Genomic DNA, 16,558 nt, shown 5'->3' with positions numbered 1-16,558 from the left:
AATAAAAGTGCACTGAGCCCCTGCATACTTTGTTAATGAACTGCTGGTTGCTATTCTTCATTTTTTAGAGTTAGATTTCAACAAAAACAATACTGTAATATATTCTATTATACCAAGCACTATAGTGGAAACTGTAGACATGATCTTTTGAAGGAAATCTGTACTCTTATTTAGAATTCAGTAATAATGAATACAACTCAACCCATGTACACAACATATTTTGTTCTGCACTTGTATTCTACTAATCAACCTCTGAACTCTTAAGCAATTCTTCATATATATTTTAGATAGTATATAGATATATGCTCCCACTGGTGGCGTGCCCAAGACCCCTTAGTTATTACTGTAGACATTGTCAGGCCAGGTGTGCTTGAGATGTGGCCTCCTTTTTCTGTGCAGCGCTGGGTCTTTAAGAGCACAAATCTGTATGTGTTCTGTAAAGCAATGTGCTGTATGTGGTCGCTGACGTGTATGGGCGGAGTACCGGTTTGCAGAGTGTGCTTCAGAGCTGGGAGCTGTCCATACGTACACTTGTGTGTCTGTTACGTTTTAGTATTCAGTATTAAACTTTCCTGAACGTGAAACAACCACACACAGAGGCCGATTTTAGTACCAATCATTGGTAATAATTGACAACAATCTAGTCTTCTCCTTGGACACAGAAATATAGAAACAACCCTTGGCTGTGGTGCGCTTTCGTTCGAAGATTTTTTTTTTTTCTGGCAGTACGGTAAAGGAAATAAAACAACTCTTTGCAAAAGGTTATCACGGTTGCAGACATGAAGAGCGCGTAGACTACGATGACAAGTACTGGTAAGTTAATGTAACATTAAACTAGGGCTATTTCAGTGTACTTTGTCATTAGTAGAAACGTTTCACATTTATTTTCTTCATTCATCTGTGTAATCTAGATTTGCAAACTGGTGGTGGTATGCAAATATCTCTGACTCCACATAATTCTTTCTATTGCGGTTCCACACAGTCGAAGCAAACATTTACTTTGCATAAGAATCTGCAACTACATGTAAAATCGACATTACCAGAGGTGCGGTTTCAGAATACTCTATGCTGCAATTATGAGATTTTGTGGTGTTTGGTGGATCATATATTTTAAGATAATGTAATTGAATTGTTGCAGCCAGTTACATGACCGATTTCAGCACTTCTCTCGTCAACCTCAATTAAGGTCGACTACGTTGTAATGTGTGCGGTTATTATTGCGCTAAAAAAACGTGCTTGATTGAGGACTAAACCTGTGAATTTTACAAATTCAGCATTCCACACAGATTTCATCAAACTTGTGTTTGCAGTTTTTCAAACCATGCCCCATTTTGGTTAATAAGTGGGCTTTCCTGCACGTCTTTGTTGAAAATAAAGCAGAATAAAGTCGTTTGCTTGTAAGAGATTCATTAATTGCAACACTAGCGGATCCAGTGGATGTGGTCTGTGGTGCAGAGCTCAACACGTAAAATGGGTGGGGTCGCACAGACAACAGAATTCGAACCATTAACGGGTTTCGTTTTTCAGAATTCCAATACAATTACCGGAGTTTAATGTGACTGAGCAGCTTTTATAAGTTAAAGAAATTGTGAGAGGTATAGTTCATAGCCACGTCTCAACGTCATTTTTAGACGTGTATTTACAAAGTGAAACTTGACATATTTGTGTGTTTTGTCAGTTTTAATTGAAGGCAGTAATACTCGTGCTGTTAGGGGAGATATACACCCACAAGTCAGTGTTTATATATATAACGGAAATAACCTACTGAAAGTCCTATAGTAAATTGGTCAAGTCCTATAGAATATCCTATAGGATTTCTTTAAAACCTTTTTAGTCCTATAGTGTCCTATAGTACTACTGTAGGGAGACCCTTTTGAGTACTATAGGATATTTTTTAAAAGAATCCTTTAGGATTTCTCTAAAACCTTTTTTGTCCCTTAATGCCATATAGTACTACTATATAGTATGTGTCTAAATACATAATGCGTTTACAAACAAGACCAGATTCCAAGAGATGCAGATCTCAGGTCTGCTATTTTTCATCTGATTTGTTTTGAGGTGTTCGCGGTTTGTACTCCTTCCTAAGCTATGAGTAGCATGCAGAACAGCAGTAAACTGGGAATATGTCAAAACGTCCAAAAATCAGATAGACAATAGCAGATAATTGACATTTTTAAATAAATACATAACAAGGAATAATAAATATAATCAAGGTAGTTAACCTCATCCCGGGTTGAGTGTGCTCAGTATTTTACCAGACATTTATGTTTATACTTGGTGTCAAAACATGAATCTTGATTTTGTTTTCTCAGTTAATCTCGGTTTTAATTGCATAATTAACTGATACAATTACTGCATCCATCTCAGTCCTTCTTCTTCTGTGATACTGGAACTGGCTTTGACAGTAGATACAAATAACCCTCTGTCTATCCAGTGAACACTCAGAAAGATTTTTTTTTTTAAATAAACTTCCCATTCACAAGTCCTTCATAATGTGGTTCCGTAACTAATTTTATATTCATGCGATGACTACACTCATTCAATCCTGGCATGCACTTGATTGTATTAAGATGGTGCCTCAGGAAATGAATTGTGGTATGCTAAGAGGGACAAGACAGTGTAGTGCGATCAATGTGTGTTAAAAAAAAATTAATCGCCCCAAAAAATTAACACGTCAGTTGCAGAAGTTAACTGATTAATTGACAGGCCTAGTTTATTATTATTATTATTATTATTATTATATTATTATTATTATTATTATTATTGTTTTATCAGAGAGCTGCTCATAGTCCCTACACCCAGTTCAAGGATGCTGGCTACTTAGTGTTGATATAAATGTAAGCTTCTTTCTTTTAGTGATTTAATAGTTTTTTTTTTTTTTGCAAGAATAATTGTATGCAAGAGTAACACATAACATGTTGTCAACAGATGTGTGTGCAGTGTTGACTGAAAATAATGAACAGGGTAATTCTGTGTCAAATCAACCAAAATCCAGGAAAATCCCAGCCTCAAGATTTTCATTTTGCTTATTTTGTGCAGTGGAAGATTCACGTCAGGCATGAAACCAGGATAAAATATTTAAGCTCAATGATAAAGATTGCTGAGATACACCACTTTTGTGGGGGCGTCTCATTTTGGAGTGATTTTGAGGATCTAAAAATGATATTGTACAGATAGCCAGGTAGGCCTATACAATTCAAGCAAAATAAGTACCACGCTTCAGTATTTCTGTGCTACTGAGGGCCTTAAAATTGAACAATTGTCAAATTCCTGAGTGATTTTTAAGTACATGTTCCTTCTAAAGTAGTAGTAGTATTATTTATTTATTTATTTTTTTTTTAGCAGACACCCTTACCCAGAGCAGCTTAGTTGTATACAAACAAATACATAATACAAAGTAGAAGAGACATCATTTTCAAATTGCTTAGGTGTGCTCTTAATTTAACTGGCCTTCTGTGTGCAGCTCTGCTACTGTCTGTCTACTTTACTGTCTGATTTAATGACCCCACAAAAAGGCTTCAGGATGAAAATGGCCTCATCTTTGAAGGGGTGAAATACCTTGTGGGACAAGGGTTAACAAATTGATCTTTAGTGGGTTTATATGTGAGTATTTGAAGGACTTGTGGTAAAATAATTGACTTGGTAAGAAATTTGAAAGTGATATCTTGTCTACTTTAGAAGGAACATGTACTTAAAAATCACACAGGAATTTGACGATTTTTCAATTTTAAGGCCCTCGGCAACACGGAGATACTAAAGTGGTGGTTCTTATTTTGCATGAATTCTACAGGCCTCCCTGCTATCTGTACAGAAGCATTCATAGGGCTACTGAAAATATCATTTTTAAATCCTCAAAATCACTCCAAAACGAGACTCGTTTCAAGTATTACCCCTCTGTGTGGAAGGCAGCCTCCATAGGCCGTCACTGGTGTTAATGTGGAGAGCTGGTATTAACAAACTGCAGTATCTGCCTTTAACGCACTGCTATGGATGTTAGAGTAGTTTTAATACTAGTATAGTGTATTTATATATTAATCTTGCATTCTAACCCTGTACTGCCCTGTAACACCTGTAGGTCACCTTGAATAAATGCATCTGCCAAATGTTACTCTATTGACTTGTATTACTTTGTTTATTGCTTACCTTTCCTAAGAAATTTTTCAGTAGTTTTATGTACGGCAGTCTGATATTCATGGCAGCATAATGACAAAAGGAACGGTAATAGCCTTGTTGTTTTACCAGCGTTGGAGTACTCAAAACTTGTACAGTCACATGATGATTCCCTCCCCTGCTTGCTTTTACTCCCAATGGCCAGTACAAAAAGCTGTAGAAAAGCAGAACCGCTTGTGTAATCTTTATGTATTTTGTTATGCAGTTGATCTTCCATTCTATCTGCCGTTATTGTACAGTAAACAAGGGTGTGTGTACTTTTCTCGTTGTTGATAAATGCTGAGGTCTAGCAATCTGTTGGCTTACCAGATTCCTTTGGCAGCTATGGCTAAAGGTTTTGCAACACGAGAATTTTAGAATTCAGATATAATAAAAAAAATAAACCTATGTGAAGGTAATTTTGATCTTGATTAATTTTGATTTAACATCATGTTATCAAAGAAACAAAAGCATGATATCGCAAAAATCTACCGGAAGCCATAATACTAATACAGTATTTTATGTTCGATTTTGAAATGTCACATTTTTTCAATTTGTCAGTTTTTCATTAAGTATGTGGGAAACTAAAAAGCGGTATGTAATTCACTATGTTAACATTATTCAGCCGGTTTCATTCAGCTTTAAGAAGCTAAATGAGCTAATCCTATAGGGTGCTGCAAAACTTTTGCCCACAGCTATAGGGCTGTGTTGAATGTTGTGGTTGTAGTCCAGGTGGGGAGTGTAATTTGAGTTGTTGATCTTCTCTTGTAAAGAACAGTATGGTTATCTTACAAGTCATGGGGTTAATAGAAATTTTTGCATTTCGAGGTCAAGTCATTAAATACCGTGCTTGGTACAAACTTCTTTTGGCCAAATAATCATGAAGCTGAATACAGCACGGTATGAGGAATAAGGCAGATTTCTGTAACGCTTCCACAAATCGATAAAGCTGCACTGTATATTGGCAAATACATATTTTTTCCATAAAAGATGCATTCTTTAAAAATAAAGGAGCCTCAAATGTAATTTGATTGCCTTTTTTACATTTCCCTTGCACTTGTATGAGTTGTTCTGGTTTCTGTTCCAATATAGAAAACTTTTTCTCAAAATCTGCTTTTACCTGGCTTTGAGCTTGTTTAGATAAGCCAGATTGCATTCAAATCATTTGACAATGTGACCTCCTTACCTACACCCTACATTTGTGTTAGCTGTATTTTGGGCCCCCTTTTATTTAGCAAGTACATGTAACCTCTAGGCCACATTCTTAGATCACATGGTTAGAATTGTCATTTTAAGGTGATGACACCCAGGTCTATATTCATTCTAAACCCAGCATTGCTGCTGCTGCCTCTGCTCTTACAGCTTGTATGTCTGATATAAAATAATGGATGTCACATACATTTTTACACCTAAACTGTGACAAAACTGAGGTAATGCTGCTAGGCACTTCTTGCCAGCTAGGTAAAACTAATGCCTTAAATCTATCTGTTGATGGCACCATGCTTGAGTTTACTTCTAAAATGAAAAATCTGGGTGTGATGTTTGATCCTGGGTTAACTTTTGAACTGCATGTACTGAACACTGTCAAGGTTTCTTTTTTCCACCTCAGAAATATAGCTAGGCTGCGACCTATGCTTTCGCAATCTGCGGCCGAAAAACTAGTCCATGTGTTTGTTTACAGGTGTAATACTATAATGCCCTGTTTGCTGGTGTCTTAAATTGCATCTTTGCCAGACTGCAGTATGTCCAGAACTCTGCAGCCAGAATTCTGTCCAGGTCTTGCACCACAGGTCATATCACACCTGTTTTAGAGGCCTTGCATTGGCAGTCTGTTAGGTTCCGAGTCGATTTTAAAATTCTACTGCTTACCTATAAGGCTCTTCATCGACTGGCCCCGCATTATTTAACTGATCTTTTATCATTTTATACTCCTTCTTGCAACCTCTGCTCACATGATCTTAGATTGTTGAGTGTCCCTTGTGCTTGCTACGCACTATGGGTGACAGGGCATTTAGTTGCTATGCCCCTTAATTCTGGAACTCTCTTCCTATAGAGATTAGGGACTATGATGTTTTAATGACTTCTTATATTTTCTTTTGTTAAGTGCGCAGAGAAGAATGCTTTTAAGGGCGCTATATAAAACAGTTTATTATTATTATTATTATAATTATTATTATTATTATTGACAGTAGGGCCTAAATTTAAATCAAATTTTATAGCACCATAGCAATACAGGTCTAAGTGTGCTGGTGAAAAGAAAACCTAATGTAACACAAGTTGAATTTTTACTCAACTTCCATTTGGGAAGCCCTTCTTTGCTTACTATTCAACTCATCATGAACGTATTTTAGGTCAGTGTGAAAGGTTCTGAGAATCAGCTGCTGCCCTTAATGACTGAGCTGATTAGAAGTTAGTTGTTAAACCCATTTACCACTAGGTCTATCCTGGATCACAGTATGATGCAATTAACCCCAGGAAGGAAACATTCACAAGAGGAAGTACTTAAAAAGTTTAAAGCTGTCCAGCAGAGCTACCTAATGAGCTTCAACTGCAACATCTTTAAATAATAACTTCAGTAGCTCTTTGTTTTAAGTCATCTCTATGCATTGTGACTCCATAATGGGAGGTCACTGATTTAAGGAAGGAGGTCTTAAGGTGATCTGATCTGCTGTTTGTCAGTTTGTTCTTCAGCAGTGTTGGTGAGCGCCTTGGTGGAATGGGCTGCTCTGAGAGATCCCTATTAACTTTGACTCCCATGTGCACTGCTGGTATTTTTCACTGTAGTTTCCTGTAGCAAAGTGGTTCGCAGGGTACAGGTGTAGGAGTAATGCGGTGTGCAAGGAAGACACAGACAGGGATAATCCAATCAGAAAGAGATCTAATTTGTAAGGTCTGGTGACCGTAAAACAATAATCCCAAGCAATGCACAGCAGTGTGTATTGCACTGTTCTATAAAACGGGTTTGCAGTCCCAAATAATAAACACAGTTATTACATTCACAATATACAAACATGGTCAGCAGTCCTGGGTGAGTGCTGTAGTGCTCGTGGGGCAAATACGTATATCATGCTACAGGTGCAGTGATGTCCAGGTTAGTGCTGGCCTCTGCTGACAACAACCAAAACACTTGCGATACATTTCACAAATACTTGCCCTTCCAAGTTGTTTGTTAACCATAAACAAAGGAACAGATCACGTCGCTCTGTCCCGTTTGTACCGTCAGTCATGACCCCTTGGTAAACGATTGCAGCTGCCACATCGTTCCCCTTCCGGGTCGATGATTTAGTGTACTGGAGTTCCGCCCCCTTTCTAGACGACTGATTTTCTTTTAACACAGGGAATAAATTGTCAGATCATCCAATCCAGGATACTCTCTTCCCTTTCCTTAACACCCTCACAGGTCGGGAGGGAGATTTACAACTAAGAATCACTCTGTTTCTGTCACATATCCCACTGAAGGTACACTCGGCTGAATCTAGCTTTCCCATTATTCCCCCCTCACGGGAAAAATAATCTGCATTTTGTTGGTCTTTCCCCACACGGTGTACCATGTGGTACATGAAGGGCTGCAATGCCAGATACCACTGAGTTATCCGGGCATTGCTGTCCTTCATTGTGCTTAACCACTTGAGTGGGGCGTGGTCTGTGACAAGATCATCAGGTAGTATCATAAAGAGTGAGTAGCCCATTTAATGGAAACACTCCTTTTCAACCACAGAGTAGTTGCACTCCCAGGGGAGCATCTTTTTGCTGATGTACAGTATCTGGTGTTCTGCTCAGTCTACCTTTTGGGACAAGACCGCACCCAAACCCATATTTGATGTGTCGGTGTGGAGGATGAATCAGTTGTTGAAATCAGGTGTGATAAGGGTGGGGGCCTGGCAGAGTCTTCGCTTCATATCAAATGCCCCCTGACATTCTACTGACCACTTAATCAAATTGGGTGCACTCTTTTTTGTGAGGTCGACTAAGGGGTTAACCACTGTGGCATACTCGGGGATAAATCTTCGGCAATAACCAGCTAACCCCATAAGTGACCTCACCTGAGTCTTGGTTTTGGTGACAGCGGGTTTCACCCTTCCATTCTCCATTAAAAATCCCAAATATTTTGTCTCTCTTTTGGCAAACACATTTTCCCAAGTTAGCTGTCAGCTGGGCTACCCATAGAGACTGGAGGATGGTCATAACCCTAGCCAAATTCTCTTTCGTTCCCAGTCTATCTAGAAGCTCGTGGATCCGAAGCATGGGGTAGGCATCAAACTTGGCAATAGAGTTTACCTTATGGAAATCAATGCAGAAGCGGTTGTTGCCATCCTTTTTGGCCACTATCACAATTGGACTGCACCACTCGCTCCTCCCGCTTTACTAACACCACTTCGTCGACTTTCTGGGATCTGATAAGGTCTCTCTCGTACTGTTATACCTAAGGGAGAGATAATGTAATATTCAACAAGGTTAGTTGGTCCGAAGGTAAAATTCATCCTCCTCCGGCCACTTCCCTTCTATGACGAAACACGTGCCCCCTCAAAAAACTTATATTGTAAAGAAAACAGAGGGGGGAAAAAAAACCAATACCAGTGCGCTTGAAGACAAGTAAAGACTACTGGGCAAGTCAGGAAAAACATTGCTGAACTCCCAATAAGCTTACGTAGCTCTCATTGCTGATCTGGAAACAATTGTTGCCCCATCGAAATTACTTTAGTGCTAGGGGTCTCTAGACAGGGGCCTAAGTCATCCTCTACTTCACCTGGGGCTATAACTAAGGCCTCCCTTGTCTGCCAGGGCTTTACTAAATTTAACGTTTGTTACGGCAATTGGGCTGTGGGCTGTCTAATTTCATTATTCACCTTTCCATATAGCCCAAATCACTTCATATAGCCCCTGCCATGTAGCACATTCATTTACATTCTGAGGAGGGAAGCAGCAGCATTACCTTGTCTCCTTGGTCGAAAGGTTTGAATTGGTGCATTTTATTGTAATGTTGCTGTTGCCGGTGCTGAGCCGATTTGAAGTTGCCGTGGACCAAACGACCGACCAAATCCAGGCGATCTCTTGGTAGGAGCACATTCTGCAGTACATTTTTGGACGAGCCTTTGTGCCCCTCCCACCCCTCTAATGAGCCTGGACACATTGCCAGGAATTGTCCAGTAATAAAGGTGGACCTGGCTCAAGATCCTGGTCAGCAGTAACAGGTAGGAACACTGGGGAATGTCGGGAGGGCCCTTATCAGTTAAGAGTACAGGTCGGGGGAAAGAGTACTTACGCATTTGCGGACTCTGGGTGTGCACAAACATTGATTCGGCAAGCTCGGCTTGGATGGGGTAGCCTGGATTACAAGTAAAGTGGCTATCTCATTAATCTGTGGATGAAAAATAGGTTTATCCCACCATAAAGTTATATTTTGTATGATTTATACAGCTTGCTGTAAAGTGGCTGTAACAGAATGTTTACCATTCCCTGTTCTCCTGGGAAGAGACTGGCCGTTTTTTGATCGTATTTTAGGTCGGGAAATGGTCTTAGTTTCTACCAGGGGACAATTAAAGCAACAGGAGAAAACAATTGGTGAGATTTTTCCGTTGCAATCCGACCTGTTTAACCCTAAAATCCGCCCAAGAAAAACAACTAATATAGGGTGTATACCCGGAGTCAGAAGGTAGCAAAGGGTCCCACTATGTCCACTGCAGTGCGTTCAAAGGGGGTGGAACAAGGGGAGGGGTCTGACACAGAAGTAAACCAATCGTTGAAACGGCAAGGAAAGGGAGTAGGTATTCAGTGTAACCGGGGCTGCGAGGTTACTGAGGTGGAAGGTCATGTAATAAAAAGACACTCCTCTCTGTGTACCTAACCATTGGGACCGAGATATTGACTTGGGATATGAACAACAAAATGATCCCACGTTACAGTATGCTTGGAAACGGGTTAGATATATCGAGGGGAAGGATATGCAGGAAGGACAACCGGTGGTATTTCCGCATTTTTCTGTATCTGGGCACTTATTATATAGAATAACCCGGGCTCCCGGGACGGGACAGCTCGTAAAACAGTTATTGGTTCCTAGGCCTTTTCAGTCAGAAATCATGAGATTAGCGCATGACATTCCATTTTCAGGTCATTTGGGAACTGAAAAGACTCAGGAACGAATTCTGGCCCGGTTTTTTTGGCCTGGGGTTTATGGTCTGGTGCGGAAGTATGTATCGGAGTGTCCTGAATGTCAATTAGCCGCCCCTCTCACTGATCTCACTAAAAAGAACGCTCCAAATAAAGTTAAGTGGAGTGCAGAGTGTCAGACAGCCTTGAATCTATTAAAACTAATTTGAGTCAGGCCCCAGCATTAATAAGCCCGGATTTCAGCCGAGAGTTCGTCCTGCAGACAGATGCATCGCAGACTGGTCTGGGGGCGGTTCTGTCCCAGGAGAGAGATGGTATAGAACACCCGATATATCGCAGTCGGAAGTTTCTGCCCAGAGAACAGGCATTCAGAAGGTGGGGGCGGTTCTGTCCCAGGTAGAGAAAGAATGCCTGCCCAGAGAACAGAGGCAGTGGAGAAAGAATGCCTGGCAGTGAAATGGGCAGTGGAATCTTTAAAATACTATCTTCTGGGACGACCCTTTGTACTCATCACAGATCACGCTTCTTTAAAGTGGTTAGACACGATGAAGGATTCAAACGCTAGGATTACGCGGTGGTGCCTGGCGCTCCAACCCTTCGTCTTTCAAATAAGGTATCGTGCGGGTAAGTTACATCAAATTGCTGTTACAGGCTGTCCCGGGAGGGAGGGAAAAGGGAGGTTTAGAGGTTTACAGTGTTCCTTGTTCCACTCTGAGGGGTGGGATATGTGAAGTCAAAGGGTTTTCGGTCTGTGATTCAGCCTCCCCAGTAGGTGGCATCAAACCAACTCCTTACTTACCAAGATCTCGTGACCATGGAAAAGGTCATCTTTTTGAGGGGCGGCACCAGTGAGGGGGGGTCGTTGTGTTGGCCCTGGAACACTGATGACACGTGCTTGGGGAGTGCCACATGGCTATTACATTGAAAGGGGCTGGACTACTGTGTTCTGTCCGAAAGAAAAAGTAGGAGGGTCACAGTAAGGGAGCCCTCTTTGTGCAGCATTTTGTGTTTTCTAACATTTCTTTTGACTTTTTTTTGTTTATGGTCACCCGGACGTTCTCCCACCAGACCCCAGCTGTCTTCTCATTGCATGTTCCCTCACCCATTTTTCAGTCCTCCTCTTGTTATTTAATTATTCGTTTGTATAAAAGCGCAATAAAGGCATAAAACGTCTTTCATTTAATACACTCTCGGGGAAAGGAGTAGGGTTCGAATCGATGCCCAATGTTTTTGCTCTTGGTTTACAAAACGTCTCAGCGTCGGCTTCAGGGTCTGATTAAAGCAATCCACCAAACCATTTAATCTGTGTATGATAATATCGGGTGTGGATGATAAATAGGTGGCCTGATGGGACATATTTTTTATGATTTATACACTTGCTGTAATGTGTTAAACAGAAAGTTGGTTCCATGATCAGTCAAAATCTCCTTGGGGATCCCTACTCTAGCCATAACTTGCACTAGTTCTTTGGCAATTGCACTACTGGACCTCAGTGGAACTGCTTCTGGATATCGCGTTGCATAATCTACCACCACTAATGTATGTGTAAACCTGGAATCAGAAGGTAGCAAAGGTCCCACTATGTCCACTGCAGTGCGTTCAAAGGGGGTGGAAATAATCCGCAGTGGGACAAAATTTGCAGTGCACGCTTGACCTGGCGCTACTCACTGGCAGTCTGGGCATGTTTCGACAAATCAGCATGAAGACCTACCCAATAAAATCGAGCCAATATTCGATCCCTTGTTTTGTCAGTTCCGAGGTGCTCCGCAAAAGGGATATCATGCGCCAGCCTCATGAACTCGGGTCGACAAGATGGGGGAACTAATAATTGGGATACAGGCTGTCCTGTGCCCGTGGCAAGGTTTACCCTATACAGTAATTGCCCCTTGATACTGAAGTGCAGAAATATTAGTGCCCCAGCACCTTCAACATCCTTACCTTCAATAGACCGGACCTGTCCTAGCGTGCACCAGTGAGGGGTCGTTGTGTTGGCCCAACACTGTGACCACGCTTGAGTGCCACATGTCTATTATATTGAGAGGGGCTGGACTAGCTTCTGCCCTGGATGGCCCAGTAACTTCGCCCTCTCGGTCACACTGTGTTCCGACCCCCTTTGACTGGTGTTTGTTACCATCCGAGCATTCTCCCACCAGACCCCAGCCTCTTCTCATTGATGTTCCCTCCCATTTTTCAGTCCTCCTCTCTTTATTCGTTTTCTACAGCGCAAACAGGCAAAAACGTTTCAGCTTGTAAGGGGAAAATATCACCAATCTTTTCCTTTTTCTGCCATGTTTGTGTGTGGCTGAGACTGCCATTAATGATATTAATACTCTCATTTTCGCCAGTCTCTGCCCAGAATAACCGGGTGTGGTAGCCTTTCTGCCACCCCTACTACCAGGTGACGTTTTTTCGGTCCTACCGATAAGTACACTTTTAATGTGGGGTATGTCGCTGTTTCTCCATGGATAAGAGTACTCTGTTCCCTTTACCACCAAGAATCACTCTGTTTCTATCACACTTCCTCTCAAATGTAATGGTTGTGTTTAAGACCACCGTGGAAATAAAAAATGAAATCCCACTACTTGTCCAAATGGATTAATCTAATAATAGTGATTAAACAAAATCTCGTATTGATTGACTTGTTGAAAAGCACCATATCTGTGACAGAGTTCACTAGCCCTTGACTAGCAGCACACTTGTTAAATGACAGTAAAGATTCTTGAAATTCCTGTTCACATGTCTTATACCTTATTTACTCTTCACATCTTTTGTCCTTAAGCAATCGCACTTAAAAGCATCACTAAATACAAATGAAGGCAGCTAGTTCTCCCTGCAGCTCAGCTCTTGTAAAGTTTGGTGTTTAGTATTCTCTTGAAGAAAGTAAATGGACGGGAGCTGGTGCTTTGAACTCCTGATTTTATAGATTTGTTTTAGAAACACCAGGGTGTTTTTATGAAAGTCAGTACTGTGAGGAAGGTGTATCCATGATCGTTTTTGTGTACACGGGTAAAAGAATAACTGGGATAGTTTTTTATTTTTACCTCTATGAAATGGTGTTTGCATGTGGACTGAAGCAAACCATGCAATTAAAATAATGGATTAGTGCTTAATTTGAGCCACGACTTTCGAACTCTTCAAAATCAGACTAAGATGACTGTCCTGCTTGACTGTTTAAAATAATAAAAGGAAGCACAGGCTTCCTCCAGTGCTTTTGCAGTGCTGCTGTGTGTAGTATTACAAGGTGAAGGTAAAGCTAGAATACTGCCGAACACATGCGATTGGGGAATCATTTGTGCAAAGTTTCCTTGACATCCAGTTTGTATTCTGTATACCTTCAAAGTGGATCTCTCTTTGGATCATAGTCTACTACAATGGTCATGTTCATTCTACTGTGAAAAGGGTTTTCCTCAAACTGTGAGTCAGTAAATAAGATTCAAATGAAACAATTTAGATTAAGTCTAGGTATGGTCACAAATTCCTCTTTCAAGCCAATCATATTGCTAGAATTTCCCATGCCGTTTCATATTAACATTCTATCAGTTGTTACAATTTTTTTTTGTCTAGGTTTGGTGATGTGAAGAAGGTAATGTTAATAGCCTCCTATGTCTGTCTATTTAGATTCAGCCTTTGTATTCACTTATTACTGTCTAATAATGGAGGGAGGAATCACCATTATAAAATTTGTGTTAATGGACTGCTGTCCATTAGAGGACTCATCTGCCAGCTACAGGTCAGCAAAGGTGTGATTTAATTAAAAAAAAGCAAATTGAAAGAGGAGCTAAATGATTTAGGCCTGTCGCCAAACATATTATACAAAAGACAATATGAATACATAAAAAAAAAAAGAACTTTCACAAAGTGATCTTCAAATGGTAATTTAATGCTTGCGATCACTATTTACTATCCCTTAATGGGATCTTTGTTTTTGTACTTTAAGAGATTATACAGTGTGGCAGATTGTATAAAGTTGAGAGGAAGCTGTGTGATCATCTGTGTGGCTGGCAACTGGCCAAGACCTAGGAATTCAATTATTTAGAGGTCTAGTCCATTAAATTAAAACTTGAATGCATCTGAAACACATTTCAGCAACACCCCCCCCCCCCCCCCCGCCGCCCCCCCCCCCCCACCCCCCCCACACACACACACCATACTGTAAGTATGACCAAATGCTGGAGGTAGATTATCTTCATAATGCTGTGTCCCGTTTCCTGAAATGTTAAATCAACTGTATTTTTACAAAGCTCACATTGTTATGCGCAAATGATATCTGTGTCTGAAATTATATTGTGTATAATCATAAAGGTGATTATATATATTTTTTTATAGCTGGTTTAAAATATTTTTGATACCTTAACCACTTACATTTTTGTTTTTCACACTAGAGGAGTCCAGTATTCATGTAATGAACAGCATTGACCAGATAACCCTAAATAATGATTTATTTTTTTGTTAGTCACTCCTAATAGGCTTTTACTCATCAGCCAGCTTCCGGTGCACAATCCAAGGGTAATGGCTGTCTTGGTTGGCAGCAGTTGTTGATAAATTGATCGCTAGTTGTAAACTAGTATTTAAACATTCATTATTAACCAGCCTCATTAAACTAAATGTCATTTTTAATAGTTTATTTTAAATAATGCAAAGACACGGCGAGATGCTGTAATTAAAAACGTATTTTTTTTTTATGAAGCGTGAACCAATCTTTATTCCACACCTGCTATGGATGCACAGTACAATGTAGTGGAGGCACCTGTACACACTTGAAAATATTAAGGCTAGCCAGAGATCAACTTAGGCCCTGTCCACACTATGCCCTTTAACCCTAGTTGACTTTTAAACGACTTAAAAGTGCTAAATATGGTTTGCATCTACACTGTGCAGCGTTAAATAACGTACTCAAACTTTTTTTTTAAAAACACAGCAATTTTCTAATAGCAGTAGGACGCTGATAGAGGGTTTTACCACCTGGTGAGGCTCTGCACGAGAAGAGCCTTTACCAGGTGGTAAAACCTTCTTGGGTTCTATTGCTTAAATAGAGCTGTGGCAAATTAAGGATTTTCATGGGAGCATTTGATAGAATACAATTGAAGCATCAATTTAAATAACACTAAAAATCATGTAATGTGAGCTGTATAAACTAAAATCGCATTTACTGGTATATAAATAGGCTTACTACTTTATTTTTTATTTTTTTTTGCCAAATCGACGTTTATTTTAGAAAGAATTTACCGGGGTTTTTTATTCAATCTTTATTTTTCAGTTCCAGTAGAGAATCAGTGAAACCTTAAATTTTTTAATTTTTTTTATGTTTTATTTTTTTAAAGCATAATGTCATTGTGAAACGTCTCATTAGCGAAACCCCTTTATCATGTTCATATTCAACATGCAACAAAACCATGATTACCAACATTCTAATTGAAATATCGTTTGGCCACAGCGGAGTGATACCTTGTAAAGAAAGACCCTACACAAATAAAAAAAAAAAAAAAAAAAAAAATACTTTTATAGCATACGTTTACAAGTAAGTCAAACTAGCACAGCAGAACAACGCAGTTAAACGAGGCAGTCTTCCCAGCGACAGTGAGTGGAAGTGACAGCGAGTGGGTGAAGTACAGGCGTGGAAAAATACAGAGCAGTTTAGAAGCAGTAAGGAGAAATTGCATCTTGAATTGCTTTAATCAGAAAACAGAGGACATTGGGGAAACACAGCAGCAGCTCAAAGTCAAACAGCCGCGTGCGATTTTCTGATAACAAACAAGCTGAAACTCGGAGCAGCTGATTCAAATTCAGCGCCGTTCTGAGACACGGGCGAGGGGAGGAGCCAACAGCACAGCAGAACAACGCAGTTAAACGAGGCAGTCTTCCCAGCGACAGCGAGTGGGAGAAGTACAGGCGTGGAAAAGTGCAGAGCAGTTTAGAAGCAGTTTGAAAACAGGTTGACGGCTGCAGAAGAAACTAAACTTAAAAAAAAAACCCTCAACATGGTCTTCAAGCCAGTAATCTGTGACACCTGCTTGATGTGGGAAATCCGAGAAAACCCAGCAGAGCTAAACCAAGTGTGCGTAAAGTGCCGCGCGATCCAGGATTTGCATAAACTAGTAAGTATGCTAGAAATGGAGCTGGAAAAAGTACGACAGCAACAGGATCTTGAGGAACTGGCACACCCACAATTCATGGAAGTCTGCATCACCCCTAACAGACTGAAAGCCACCAGGGAGATAGAAGGTCAGAACAGCTGGGTTCAGGTAGGCATAAGCAGGGAAAAAAAGAAACTTCGTCAAACACAACCACCAGAAATCAAAAC

The 16,558-nt window shown here is 40.3% G+C and overlaps 1 protein-coding gene across 1 annotated transcript in view; it reads left to right on the top strand.

Annotated features, from left to right (window-relative positions):
• The first annotated feature begins 518 nt into the window (after positions 1–518).
• LOC121330153 (janus kinase and microtubule-interacting protein 1-like) overlaps positions 519–16,558 on the top strand; it is a 104,536-nt gene continuing 88,496 nt past the window's right edge. Inside the window, exon 1 of the mRNA XM_041276464.1 lies at positions 519–813. The gene's annotated coding sequence lies outside the window, so the exon portion shown is untranslated. The remainder of the gene's footprint in view (positions 814–16,558) is intronic.

Source organism: Polyodon spathula, chromosome 2 (genome assembly GCF_017654505.1).
Source record: "Polyodon spathula isolate WHYD16114869_AA chromosome 2, ASM1765450v1, whole genome shotgun sequence".
NCBI classification, from domain to species: domain Eukaryota; kingdom Metazoa; phylum Chordata; class Actinopteri; order Acipenseriformes; family Polyodontidae; genus Polyodon; species Polyodon spathula.
This window is presented reverse-complemented; position numbering and strand designations above follow the sequence as displayed.